The sequence below is a fragment of the Lynx canadensis genome, chromosome C1 (assembly GCF_007474595.2).
Source record: "Lynx canadensis isolate LIC74 chromosome C1, mLynCan4.pri.v2, whole genome shotgun sequence".
NCBI lineage: Eukaryota > Metazoa > Chordata > Mammalia > Carnivora > Felidae > Lynx > Lynx canadensis.
In genome coordinates, this window is record NC_044310.1 from 207,260,550 (window position 1) to 207,273,453 (window position 12,904).

General features: G+C 42.7%; 1 non-coding gene across 1 annotated transcript; it reads right to left on the bottom strand.

Moving 5' to 3' along the window:
* Window positions 1–252: 252 nt before the first annotated feature.
* On the bottom strand, window positions 253–325 carry TRNAF-GAA. Its single transcript has one exon. It is a non-coding gene; the product is annotated as a tRNA-Phe (tRNA).
* Between the last annotated feature and the right edge of the window lie 12,579 nt (window positions 326–12,904).

Below are 12,904 nucleotides of genomic sequence, written 5' to 3' on the forward strand. Positions count from 1 at the left end.
GTGAATACATAGAGCTTAGAAGAAAGCTGGACATATAGTAAGTACCTTATACACGTCAGCTATTATTATTACAGTCAGGAAGTACAATGTTGCTTGTGGGTTTACATAAAAGGGCCCCCCAAGACATCGGACATCACCCCTCCCTGAAAAGCCAATGATCCACCCAAGGCATGAGAACCTAATATTTCCCTTACAGCTTATATGTTGGTTAAGACTGCCAGAAAGCAGACTTAGCATAAACATCAAAAACACTGCTGAAACCCGGGATTGAACCAGGGACCTTTAGATCTTCAGTCTAACGCTCTCCCAACTGAGCTATTTCAGCTCTTTTGGACAGCTTTCCCGTGTAACTATAATGGAAGAATATTTGGTTTTGCAGCAGTAAAAAAAAAATCAATATTCAGGTTCAGCTGGAGGTAGACATTTAACAAATGTCACAGAAGGTGATGAGGCAAGATCCCTGTCTCTTAGCCGAAGCAATAAATAATTTCACTTTTCTCAGCTGTGTTTCTAACTGTCCTGCAATCGGTCTTTCCCATTAAAAATATATCTTGAGCTTTTCTCATGTCAAAAAAAAAAAAATGTCCTTAGCTGGCATTTCCATCTTAATTTCCATCTTAATTTCTAGGAAAATAGCAGGGTGGTCCACTTCAATATTTAATGAAATATCAACCTCCATAAAAGCCATGTTCGCATAGACCCATAAACATAGCCAGGATTAGAAACCGGCTGAAGACTACCATTCCGAGGAGACTGCAAAGGGGAAACGGCAGACACGCACACAAAAGGGAACAGGACAGATGAAGGAAACCGAAAAGCCGTGGTAGCAGAATAGTCAGCTCCCAAAGATGCCCGTGTCCTGATCCCCAGAAAACGTAGTGCGTTAGGGTCCCTGGCAAAGGGGCATGGAGGTGGCCTTGGAAAGGAGGCTGCTCTCTAAGGTGAGGAGAATATCCTGGATTATCCAAGTGGGTCCAAGGTAACCACAACCGTCCTTGTAAGTGAAGGGAACAGGTGGACCAGACAGGCCCAGAGAGACACCAGTGTAAGAGGGACCGGCCTGGCGTTGCTGGATTGGAAGACAGGCAAGGCCACAAGGAACGGGGCAGCCCCTGGCCGCTGGAAAAAGCAAGCAAACCGATTTTCCCCGCAGCCCCCACAAAGGAGGAAGGGAGCCCCACCGACACCTTGCTTTCAGCCCAGTGACATGAATTCTGGTCATCTCCCCTCCAGAACTGTCAGATAAGAAATTCGTGTTGCATTCAGCCGCTAAGTCGGTGGTACTTTGTTACAGCCGCGATAGGAAACCAATATATGTTCGTAAAAAGTATATTTATTTGTACCCAAGGAAGGAACACATTTGAGACCCCTCTCCCCACCGCCACCCCAAGGCTGGGAATCGGATCTGGCTGAAGAAGATGCGGCTGTTCCCGCTGATGGTGGGCAAGTTCACTGGGGTATCTAGGTCGGGGCTTGTCTGCGGGCAGCGAGTGGGGGCTGGTGAGCAAGAGGCTGCCGCTGGGGTGCCCACAGAACTCTCTGGAGAGTAAGCACCAGTCTTCTGCAAGCCCCTGGCAGCTGTGCCTTTCCTATTTTTTTTTTCAAGTTTTTATTTAAATTCCAGTTAGTTAACATCCAGGGTACTATTAGTTTCCAGTGTAGAACTTTAGGGACCATACTCGGTGCTCCTCATATCAAGTGCCCTCCTTAACTCCCATCACCCATCTAGCCCATCCCCCCACCCAACTCCCCTCCAATAACCACCGGTTTGTTCTTTTTAGCTAAGGGTCTGCGGGGCGCTGGGGTGGCTCAGTCGGTTAGGCGTCCGACTTCAGTTCAGGTCATGATCTCACAGCTCGTGGGTTCAAGCCCCGCGTCGGGCTCTGTGTTGACAGCTCGGAGCCTAGAGCCTGCTCTGGATTCCGTGTCTCCCTCTCTCTCTGCCCCTCCCCTGCTTACACTGTCTCTGTCTCTCTCTCAAAAATAAATAAAAACATTAAAAAAATTTTTATAATAACCTCAAATGCAGGAATTATTAATATCACCATTCTATGAATGAAGAGGCTGACACACCAAATTATTGAATAACTTGCCCCAGTTCACACAGCTAGTAAGTGGCAGAATGAGAGTCATTATGGCTTTATAAGCATAGAAGAAAGAAACTATATTTATATATACACACACTAAATCCTAGAATTTTAGAACATATAATATTAGAAATGCTAATATTTTAAATCATTTATTTTATACCTTAAGTGAATTCTATAGTTTTAAGGTAAGCTATCTTTGATGAATTAAAGCCTCAGATTCTTTTATCCTAAATAATTTAAAAACCTATAAACTCATTAATTATGGAAGGTAGGGTTGTAGCTAATTTCCAGTCTTGGTTTAAAAGTAGATGCTATGTCGGGTGCCTGGGTGGTTCAGTCGGTTAAGTGTCAGACTCTTGATCTCAGCTCAGGTCATGATTTCACAGTTGTGAGATCGAGCCCCAATTCTAGCTGGGCATGGAGCCTACTCAAGGTTCTCTCTTTCCTTCCTGCTGCCCGTCCCCCACTCTCCTTCTCTTTCTCGGAAAAAAAAAAGATTCGAGGTGATTTGAAATAGGAGACTGAGCCTAACATTTTTCATGGTCACACAAGGTTCTACATTTCTTACATATTTAGGTAGAATTGGTGTAGGAAGAATTTGGTGACTCATTTCCCTGGACCTCCATTTCCTCCTCTGTAAAATGGAGCTAGCACCTGTCATGGGCTGAATTGTTCCCGCCCCCCAAATTCAGATGTTGAAATCTCTACTCCCAGTACTTAAGCATGTTACAGATCACAGCTAAAGAGGTGATTAAGTTAAGTGACGTTAAATGTTAGGGTGGGACCCCAATCCACGCTGAGTAGTGTCCTTATAAGTGGAAGAGACACCAGGGTGCTCTTGCAAGAAGGACATGAGGACGAAGTAACAAGAGGCAGCCATTGGCAAGTCAAGGAGAGAGGCCCTCAGAGGAAGCCAACTGTGTCTGTACCTTGATCTAGGACTTCCAGCTTCCCAAACTGAGAAAATCCATTCCTGCTGCTTAAGGCACCCATTGTGTGCTATGTTGTTAGGGTGGTCCCAGTAAACTCACCCAATATCCAATGTGCAAATAAGGAGAGGTCCTGTATGTCAAAAGTACTAGATAAACAATAACCAAAGTATGGAAAGAGCCCAATGGCCATCGATGGATGAGTGGATAAAGAAGATGTGGTATATACATACAATGAAGTATTACTTGGCAATCGAAAGAATGAAATCTTGCCATTTGCAACTACATGAATGGAACTGGAGGGTATTATGCTAAGCGAAATGAGTCAGTCAGAGAAAGACAAATATCATGTGACTTCACTCATAGGAGGACTTTAAGACACAAAACAGATGAACACAAAGGAAAGGAAGCAAAAATAATATAAAAACAGGGAGAGGGACAAAACGTAAGAGACTCTTAAATATGGAGAACAAACAGAGGGTTACTGGAGGGTTTGTGGGAGTGGGGATGGGCTAAATGGATAAGGGGCATTAAGGAATCTACTCCTGAAATCATTGTTGCACTATATGCTAACTAACTTGGATGTAAATTAAAAAAAAAAAGGAAAAAAATACTAGATAAATACGGTGGTAATGGTATTGGGAGTACTACAAAGACGTGCAACCAAAGGCAAAATTCTCTTTGTTTTTTCAGATTTTGTTTTTAATTTCAAGGATTGACTCTTTGTTAATCCCTTTGTTTTGCCCAGTAAATTTTTATAGAAAAAAAAGAAGCATACTTCTATTCCAGATATAAATCTCCTGTTTAACATTGCAGGTGCTTTGAGGTTATAAAACATTTTCCAAAGAACCACAATCTATTGTCTGAAACTAGGGGTCTGATAACCGGATGATCATTGTAGTTACAATTTCTTTCTATAACAGTTTGGTAGGAAAGTCTATTTTTTAATAATAGAACATTGCTTTGGCTCCTAGGCATAAGATCGTTCCTAAATGTTTCTTTGGAATATGAAACGAAAGCATTCTATGTCAGGATACCTTCAAGCTGTAGATACCAAACATTAGAATTCAAGAGGCCTAACCCTTTGAATAAAGGCTAAAGTGGCAAACATTTTTTTTTTTAATTTTTTTTTTCAACGTTTTTTATTTATTTTTGGGACAGAGAGAGACAGAGCATGAACGGGGGAGGGGCAGAGAGAGAGGGAGACACAGAATCGGAAACAGGCTCCAGGCTCTGAGCCATCAGCCCAGAGCCCGACGCGGGGCTCGAACTCACGGACCGCGAGATCGTGACCTGGCTGAAGTCGGACGCTTAACCGACTGCGCCACCCAGGCGCCCCAAAGTGGCAAACATTTTTTAGCAAATCTCTGAATGGTGTGGAGAAACAGCTTGTACAAAATGAACCAAACAAATAAAACAGGTCAGAATTATAGGCTAAGGGTCTTTAAAGTTTATTTATTTATTTTGAGAGAGACAGAGACAGTGTAAGTGGCAGGGAGCAGGGGGAGCAGAGAGAGCAGGGGAGAGAATCCCAAGCAGGGATTCACTCACAAACCACGAGATCATGACCTGACCGAAGTGGGACGCTTAACCAACTGAGCCACCCAGGCACCCCGTAGAAATTATCTTTTAGAAGCTGTGTTTACTGTCATGGGTTTCTTTATTCGTTGTGGATTTGCCATACTAAATGCAGGTTTGGGGCACCTGGGTGGCTCAGTCGGTTAAACGTCCCACTTGGGTCAGGTCATGATCTCCTGGTTCGTGAGTTCGAGACCTGCCTCAGGCTCTCTTCTGTCAGTGTGGAGCCTCCTTCAGATCCTCTGTCCCCCTCTCTCTCTGCCCCTCTCCAGCTTGTGCTCTCTCTCTCAAAAATAAACATTTAAAAATGCAGGCTTGGTTGTGGTGAACATGACCTAGTTATGGCCTTGATGTCATGTCCTTCCTACAGTGGAACAAAACGTCCCTTGGCTTCCGACTAAATTCTTCCCTCCAATTGGCCATATTGGAACCTTATGGTTAAACATCTCTGGGCTTCAGTTTCCTTAGTTCCGAACCAGACAAAACATTCTCTGGTCAGGTCTGACTTCTAGGATTCCGTGGGGCATTGGCCATGGAGTGGGACAGAAGAGACCAGGGGGCCGAGGGGTGGTTATGACCTTCAGGAATCAACCGTCAGGACTCAGGATGGTTCCCCCACACCTGAAAGACTTCGTTAGCTTCTACCAAAAGCCTTCATCCCTCCACTCCCACACACACTGTTCTTCTGGTATGTTCTTCGGCGGCTGCTGCTGATTCACCATTGGCAGGCTGTGTATTTTAAGCTAACTTCTCATTAGAGGTGCTATATTTACACCATTGCATGCATAGTTGATGGGGCTAGAAGTTCTTTTGTGGCACAAAACAGACCATCTCTCGTGCTCCGAATCTCATTAGGTTGAGCCTCTTACAGGCTCCATAGGACCCTGGTTTCTAAAACATCAAGTCAAGTGTTAAGGAATTCCAGAAAAGGTAACTAGAATCTATGGTTTAAATACCAATATAAGTTAAAAATGGCTTCCACCTAGGGAGTTTTAATTGGTCACGATACTGTTTTAAAGTTTATAGAAATTTAAAAACAAAATAGCAAGGAACTTCATCCGATTAAAAGAGAATGCTATCCATTACAATTCTGCCATGTTAAATGCTGCAGCGATTGGTTTAGAACAGCTGTGAAGTGCCTTGAAAATGATCTAGTGCACTGGGGTCCCCCTTCCCTCGATGCAGACTTTCTTCCCTAAATTTTGTGAGTTTTTCAGTGACCCCTAACTTATACAATCAAAGCGAGCTGATCACAGAAGCCAGGTTACGTCATGAGCCTCCCCCGAAATATATCCATCCACCTCCCACTGTTTGTCTGCTAAGTTCCAGAACCTTCGATTTGGCCCTTGGTTAACTGTCAGGTGACCTTTGCCACCTAGAAAGCAATATTTGAGGACTCGAATTCCTCACCCTCCACCGAGTGGATCTGGTTATGAAAATTAACCCTTGGGAAACCAAGGGAGGGACAAAACTGTGAGTAATAGTTGATAAGGTCTGAACATGAGGTTTCTGTGTCTCAGGCCCTTCCCTAGCTAGCAAAATCCTCATTTTCCAAAATAGGTCCCCAGTTTCTGAAGTGCTTCTTGCCTTTCCTTAGCATCTGAAATAAGAAACTGCCTCCCCCTTTTTTCTTAGTTCTGCCACCCATGAAAGTGTACAACTACGTGCAGCCTTTGAGGAGGTAACTCACAAGACAGACACGTGATCACCCTTCAAGGACGCATTGAGAATCGCTACTTTCTATCCTGTGATTCGATCTGATTTTCTTCTCCCACATTCTTCTCTTCAATAGAATTCTATTTTCTGAGGAGAACCTCTTTTACTCTCATTTAAAGCCACACTCAAAGCCAGCAATCATATGCAAGACTTTCCTGTGCTACAGGAGACACCATCTCCCGTGGAAAAGACACTTGTGCTCAGCCCCTGAGAGACTCCTAGAACCAGTTGTGGTTTCAACAGCCCAAAGTCCTCACGTTTAATACAAGAGAAATACTGTGTGGCTGGTGACCAGGGATGTCCCCTTCCCTCATGGTCCTTGCTCCTTCTCTAGGGGACTTACAGGTGCCCGTCCTTTGTACCTTCTCTCACCTGCCCACTTTTTTCTGCTGTGGAATCCAACATCTCTCTCTCCAATCTTCACCCCCACCCAGATGAAAAGTATCTATTAAGGCTAGGACCTTACATGATGGTGATAAATTCTCCAAATTATTTAGTAGTGCAATACCTCAGTAAGTTGCCTCAAAGCAATAGGCCTTAGCTAAGAGAAATGTTGGTGATAGTGGAAAATTCAAGTTCACATCAAGCTTTCAGGACTGAAACTCTGTAGTCTCATGCACAAACCTTCACTTACTTGAAAACTTTAATCAGTTTACCATCATGCTCCGGGCTTTCTGGCATCTCCACCATAACCTCGGAAGCTTGTGTCACCGTTTCTTGGGGTTCCTATAATGTGCAGCCAGAAAATTTTGAGTGGCTTCAAGGTATTCTAGGATATAGAAAAGAAATGACTCAAGGTCATTTACTATGATTTAATTTTGATGATTCAAGCACCAGAACACCAGAACAAAGCAATTCTTGTAAGTGCTCTGTGACCTCCTTCTTATATAGAGATCTAGAAACTGAAAAATCAAATGACTTTTGTCAGGATGGAACAAAAAGTCAATATTAGAGCAGAGAAGTATAGTATATACTGCAAGTATATACTGCAAGTATAGTATATTCTGCAAGTCTTGATCTATTAATCAACTGGGACACAGCCCTGCTGTCTAAAAGAGGCAGGAGAATAGAAATGCAATTTGGGGGCATTATAGGCTTAGAGGAGAATAAGCATGTAGTAAGGCTAGGGAAGCTAGAAATTCAATACTTGTTCACCATTGAATATTTAACATTTAAATATCATACCAAGTCCCACCTAACGTGCAATCTGAGATTATTTGCTTCCGAAGTATTTATCTGATTAGAAGAAGTTTAATGCCTTTCTCAGTTTCATGTGAATGATGGGTGCCCCAAATCCCAAGATGGTAATTATATATAATTTACCATGAAATAGTTAACTCTTGCAGGTTATTGAAAAGAGAAGAATTAAAAGGCAACTCGGAAATTTGAAAATTCTACCCATCAAAAATAAGAGCTTTACTTTGACTTCTTCGGAAATTCTAGATGATGATTTACTTTGCTGTTCACGTCACAATTGAGGTCACCCATTTAAAGCCGAGCCGGTCAGCTGCCTTTAGAAATGGATAAAATACTCATCAGCTGGTTGTAGCCTGGGTGTCTCTCTCGAAGTTGTAGCCAACGGTGGGGTTGGGGTAGACACAGCTCAAACTGGATGACCCTGTGAGTGATCAACTGACGTAGGAAGTGGTTCACCCACTTACAGAAATATCTTTCTCTGTCAAATGTGTACTCATCAGAAAGGTCAGCTTTTGCTTGGATCATTCCACTGTTGCCCACAGCTGCAGCAAACAGATTGGGGTATTTATTCTCAACCACACTGCAGGGAACCCTGCCTAAGAACCACCAAACGAGACCCATGTATTGTTGGCAAGTGCCATTTTCTCTGCCATGATGTTTTGGAAGTTGGAGGCTGTAAGTACGTAGGTCTCTATAATTAAAACGCAATCACACTTCCTTACGACAACCGTTAGGGCAAAATAACATGGCACTTAAACCTGCTTGACCAGGAGGCCGAAATGCAAATGTTGAAAGCACATTGAGATTTTTACCCCCATTCCACTTGAAACACTTGAATGAGAATGGGCAGAAGGACATTCTGGTGAATAGTTACACACAAAGGCAGGCAGCAGGAGGAGGAGGAGTTTCTATTTCTCAAGTCTCACTTGCATTTGTCCTTCCCGACCTGGGCGCACCTGATGGGAGCTCCAGACTCCCCTCCATCGCAAGGTGGCCTTCCCTCAGGCACAGGGCGCACTGGGCGCCCCTCGCAATAAGCTATCGGCAGGACTCCAAACGTAGCCCTTAGTGGAAAGAGATAAGCTGGCATTGCTTCGCTACTTTTCTGAGACTTTAGAGGATCCATGGTTAATCAAGTGGAGGATATTTTCTAGTCTTTTGGGGTTGCCTGCTGCATCCAGAGAAAGCCAATATGGGCTTGAATTTCCTAAGTTATAAGGGAGCAAGTAACACTTTACCGTTCTGTTGTTTTTCAGTAGGGTTTTCGGTAAGGCTAAGGAAGTCCATCGTGTGTGTTAAGGTTGTTTTCAATCTTCAACACCAAAGAACAACAACAAAAAATTACCCTATCTCCTTGCTGGAGATACTAATTTCAAGTAGAATAATGCCCCACGTGGCTGAGTGTAAACATCAAATAGGGGCTAAAGACATTTAAAAAAAACACTTCACATAGAAGAAATACACATGGCCAATGAACACATGAAAAAGAAATTTAGTCCTACTAATCAGAAAAGTGCAAACTTGGTAATGATTTATTTTTTTCACCTATCAAACTGTCAAACACCTGTGTCGATGATAATAAATGTTACCAAAAGCTAGATGAAGCAGGCACTCCAGTGACTACTGGACAGAATAAAGTAGGAGAACATTTCTGGGGAACACTCTGGGACCTATATCAGGATCTTCTGAAGGCAAAGGAACTTTTGACCCAATATTTCACTACTAGAATCCTGTGACAGAGAACGCTGGCTGTCCCCAAATATCCATTCTCCATTTCTTTCTCTTAGAAAAAAAAATCAGCTAGGCTTATAGAATTAAAACTACCTTTCCCAGCCACAGCAATGTTATTACAGAAGAAAAAAAAATAAGATAGAAAACCTTAGATACATTTTGTTTTGAAAGCCAAGATTTTAGCAACAATTTAATAGGTCAGACTATGAATAACATGTCTTTCTCTGTAATCTTCTATACTTTCCCCCAAAATGCCAGTTTCAAAACTAGAAAACAAAAGTTATCAAAAAATGCCACTAAAAAACAGAGGTTTGGGGCACCTGGGTGGCTCAGTAGGTTAAGCGTCCGACTCTTGATTTCAGCCCAGGTTATGATCTCCTGGTTTGTTAGATTGAGTTGCACATCGGGCTCTGTGCTGACAGCACGGAGCCTGCTTGGGATTCTCTCTCCCTCTCTCTCTGCCCCTCCCCCGCTCATGTGTGTGCATGCACACGCTCTCAAAATAAATAAGTAAACTTAAAACAGAGGCTTATATGACTCACATATGTTATACAAGTATTAATACAGTCCTTATTATATTACATGATAATCGTATACCATAACAGCATGACAAATAGAAGTCCAGGATGAAGTAATGCATGATAAAAAATTTGCTTTTTAAATATTTATCTTAAAAATTATTGTTTCAAAGTTAATAGAATAGTGATCTCTTAATCGCTATCAACTTAAACTTGGCATTCTAGATAGGGAGCTACCCTGAATAAATGATGAGGAGGGGTTTCATGTTGCTTAGGGTCCACTCTATGAAGTCACGTTTAAAGAAGCACAGTCCAGGGGCACCTGGGTGGTCCAGTCAGTTAAACTTCCAACTCTTGACTTCAGTTCAGGTCATGATCTCAGGGTTTATGGGGGTTTATGTCGGTCTCTGCTCTGGCAGCGGGGAGCCTGCTTGGGACTCTCTATCTCCCTCTGTCTCTGCACCGCCCCTCCCCCTGCTTGTGCTCGTTCACTCTCTCTCTCTCTCTCTCTCTCTCAAAATAAATAAATAAACACTTACAAAATAAATAAACAAAAATAAAGAAGCACAACCCAACAACCAATAGTAATGAAAAGGGAACTTTATTCTTAGCAGGTGCACCTCAAAGCACATCAAAAGGGTTAGAGGTCATAACCCACCTCAGTCCCTTCTGCTTCGGTTGAGGAAGCTTCTGTCCCTTCCTAATTCTGTTGAGGAAACTCTCAAACACCAAACTCTTACTCTCTTAACACCAACTCAAGCATCATTGTTTCACGCTTGCCAGAGTTTTTTCCTTGTGTGGCTAAATCTAATCTCCCTCCCAGCCATCAGGGTGTTCTCGTCCTTCATGATTAGAAGGTAGAGCAGGCGCGGGAGGTGGGGAAGGGACCCGGCTAATAAAGGATTTTCTGGAGCAAATAGGGGAAGGTGGGGTACTGTCAACATTTAGGGCTAATGAGTTTTGTCCCAGGAACAGGCAACTCCACACCGCCAATGGGTTGTGATTGGATCCCTTTGATGGGTTACAGATTAATTATATGGAGAGTATTAGTCAACCACTGTTCCTGACTTCATCGTTACAAGCTGTGAATTTGGTCAAGTACTTTCATTTTTGAAAAACAAAATGTCGCAAGACAATACAGAAAACCTAGCCTTGAAGCCTTTTATGGAATAACAAAATTCTGACAACACCCACACCCAAATCACAGTTTCTAAGGAAGAAATGCAGAGCCCGCGAACATACTGGACTGTCACCACATCATAAAAGAGTCAGCGACTTCGAATTCCAAAATCACTTTTTTTGAAGGTAGGAAGAGACCTATGCTATTAACCTGAAGTTATTAATAGTTTTCCACTGTTAAATGGTACCAAGAATTATGACTCATATAATAAAGATATCATTTCACTGACATTAATGGCACGCTCAGGGCTGTAAAAAGGCAATGCCTGTTCCCTTTAAAAAGAGAGTCAAGGGGCGCCTGGGTGGTTCAGTCGGTTGAGCGTCCGACTTCGGCTCAGGTCATGATCTCACAGTCTGTGAGTTCGAGCCCCGCGTCGCGTCGGGCTCTGTGCTGACAGCTCGGAGCCTGGAGCCTGCTTCCGATTCTGTGTCTCCCCCTCTCTCTGCCCCTCCCCCGCTCATGCTCTGTCTCTGTCTCTGTCTCTGTCAAAAATAAAAATAAAACATTAAAAAAAAATAAAAAGAGAGTCAAACTCTTGGCCCCAAATATTTGGTGTCTTTCAAACTTTTAGAGCACCTTATAATTCATTTGGTCTGATTGTATATGTAGTAATTATAAGTAGGTAAAAAAAAAAATCACGTTTCCACTGCACGAAACACAACAAGACTAAGTGGGAAGAATAAGATCCTGAAAAACAACTAGATTTTTTTACTCTGTCCCCGTGTTGCCACCGCAAGCTAAAATTTGACATTTCACTTAACAGTGACAAACTGTTTTTAATAAAATGGTCGCTACTGCCTCCGAGTGGCGGGTCGTTTTCAGAGTTTAAATTTCATTAATTTCAAGTCTTCCCAGCCTAACGGGAGAGAACTTTGAGACTGACAGCGTATCTATTGTTGCAAGTTTAAAATCTGAACGTGATATTGTAGTTGAAAGACACGAAGAGTATTGTCCTGTTTACAAAAGCGTACGAACAACTTGTTAAGTGTGTGAGGTTGGCTGGCTTTGTCCATAAAGTCTTTGCTTCCACGGGGAAGCAGAGGGCTCTCATCTCTCACTGTTTTCCATCCAGGTAATGCTCCTTGACATCCACGTTTTGCTGGTGGCACTTTCACCTCCAATCATGAGAAACACTGAGCCACCAGGTATATAGAACTCATCACTCACGAAATGCCTCTGTGGAGAGAAAAGCATTATTTTAAATCATTAATGCATCAAACTGGGATTTGTCTGTTGCCGTTTCTAATGGCAGAGGGGTGGGGCAATTTAGTGCGTCAAAATAAAGCTTTGTTTCATGGTTCTGAGGACTGGTCTAAGCAAGTGACATGACAAGTAACCGTTCCTCCGAATTGCGCGTAATTGTTGAAATCAGCAGCCCACAATATAGTTTGCCCAAATCAAACCCTACGTAATTAGTACATTGGATTTGGATTATATGGTGGATCAAAGGCAAGTCTGCCCTTTTTTCCACCCTGAAATGAACCAAATGCACACAGGAAAATAAATAATAATGGCAACTCAGTCCTCAAGGAAAATCGAGAACACTAAAAATGCAAATCATGGAGAGAACTGGGAACTTTGGGAAGAGCTGGCAAAACACAGATTTCACCTGGCGATGAAACATCCGTGAAAGAGCCAGTGACCATTAGTGTGGAACAAGAAGATCCCTGTGCATGGCTGGGCTGGGGATACAGACACCCCCTGGCAACCCGCTTCACTCCATGGAGTGAAACAGATAAGAATGGTAATAAATAAATGAAGCAGCCAATCCAGGTATTTAGGAGAAAAAAAAAAAGATCCAAAGAAAGCCCAACAAAAATAATAAAGATAAAAGTAGAAATTAATACATCAGGAGACTAAAGACTGATAGAACCAAAAGAATGAATCCAAGGGCTTTTTTTTTTCCCCTTCTCCACCTCATTTATTACCTTCATACCAGTCTACTCTTTCAGGGTTAAAGACTGA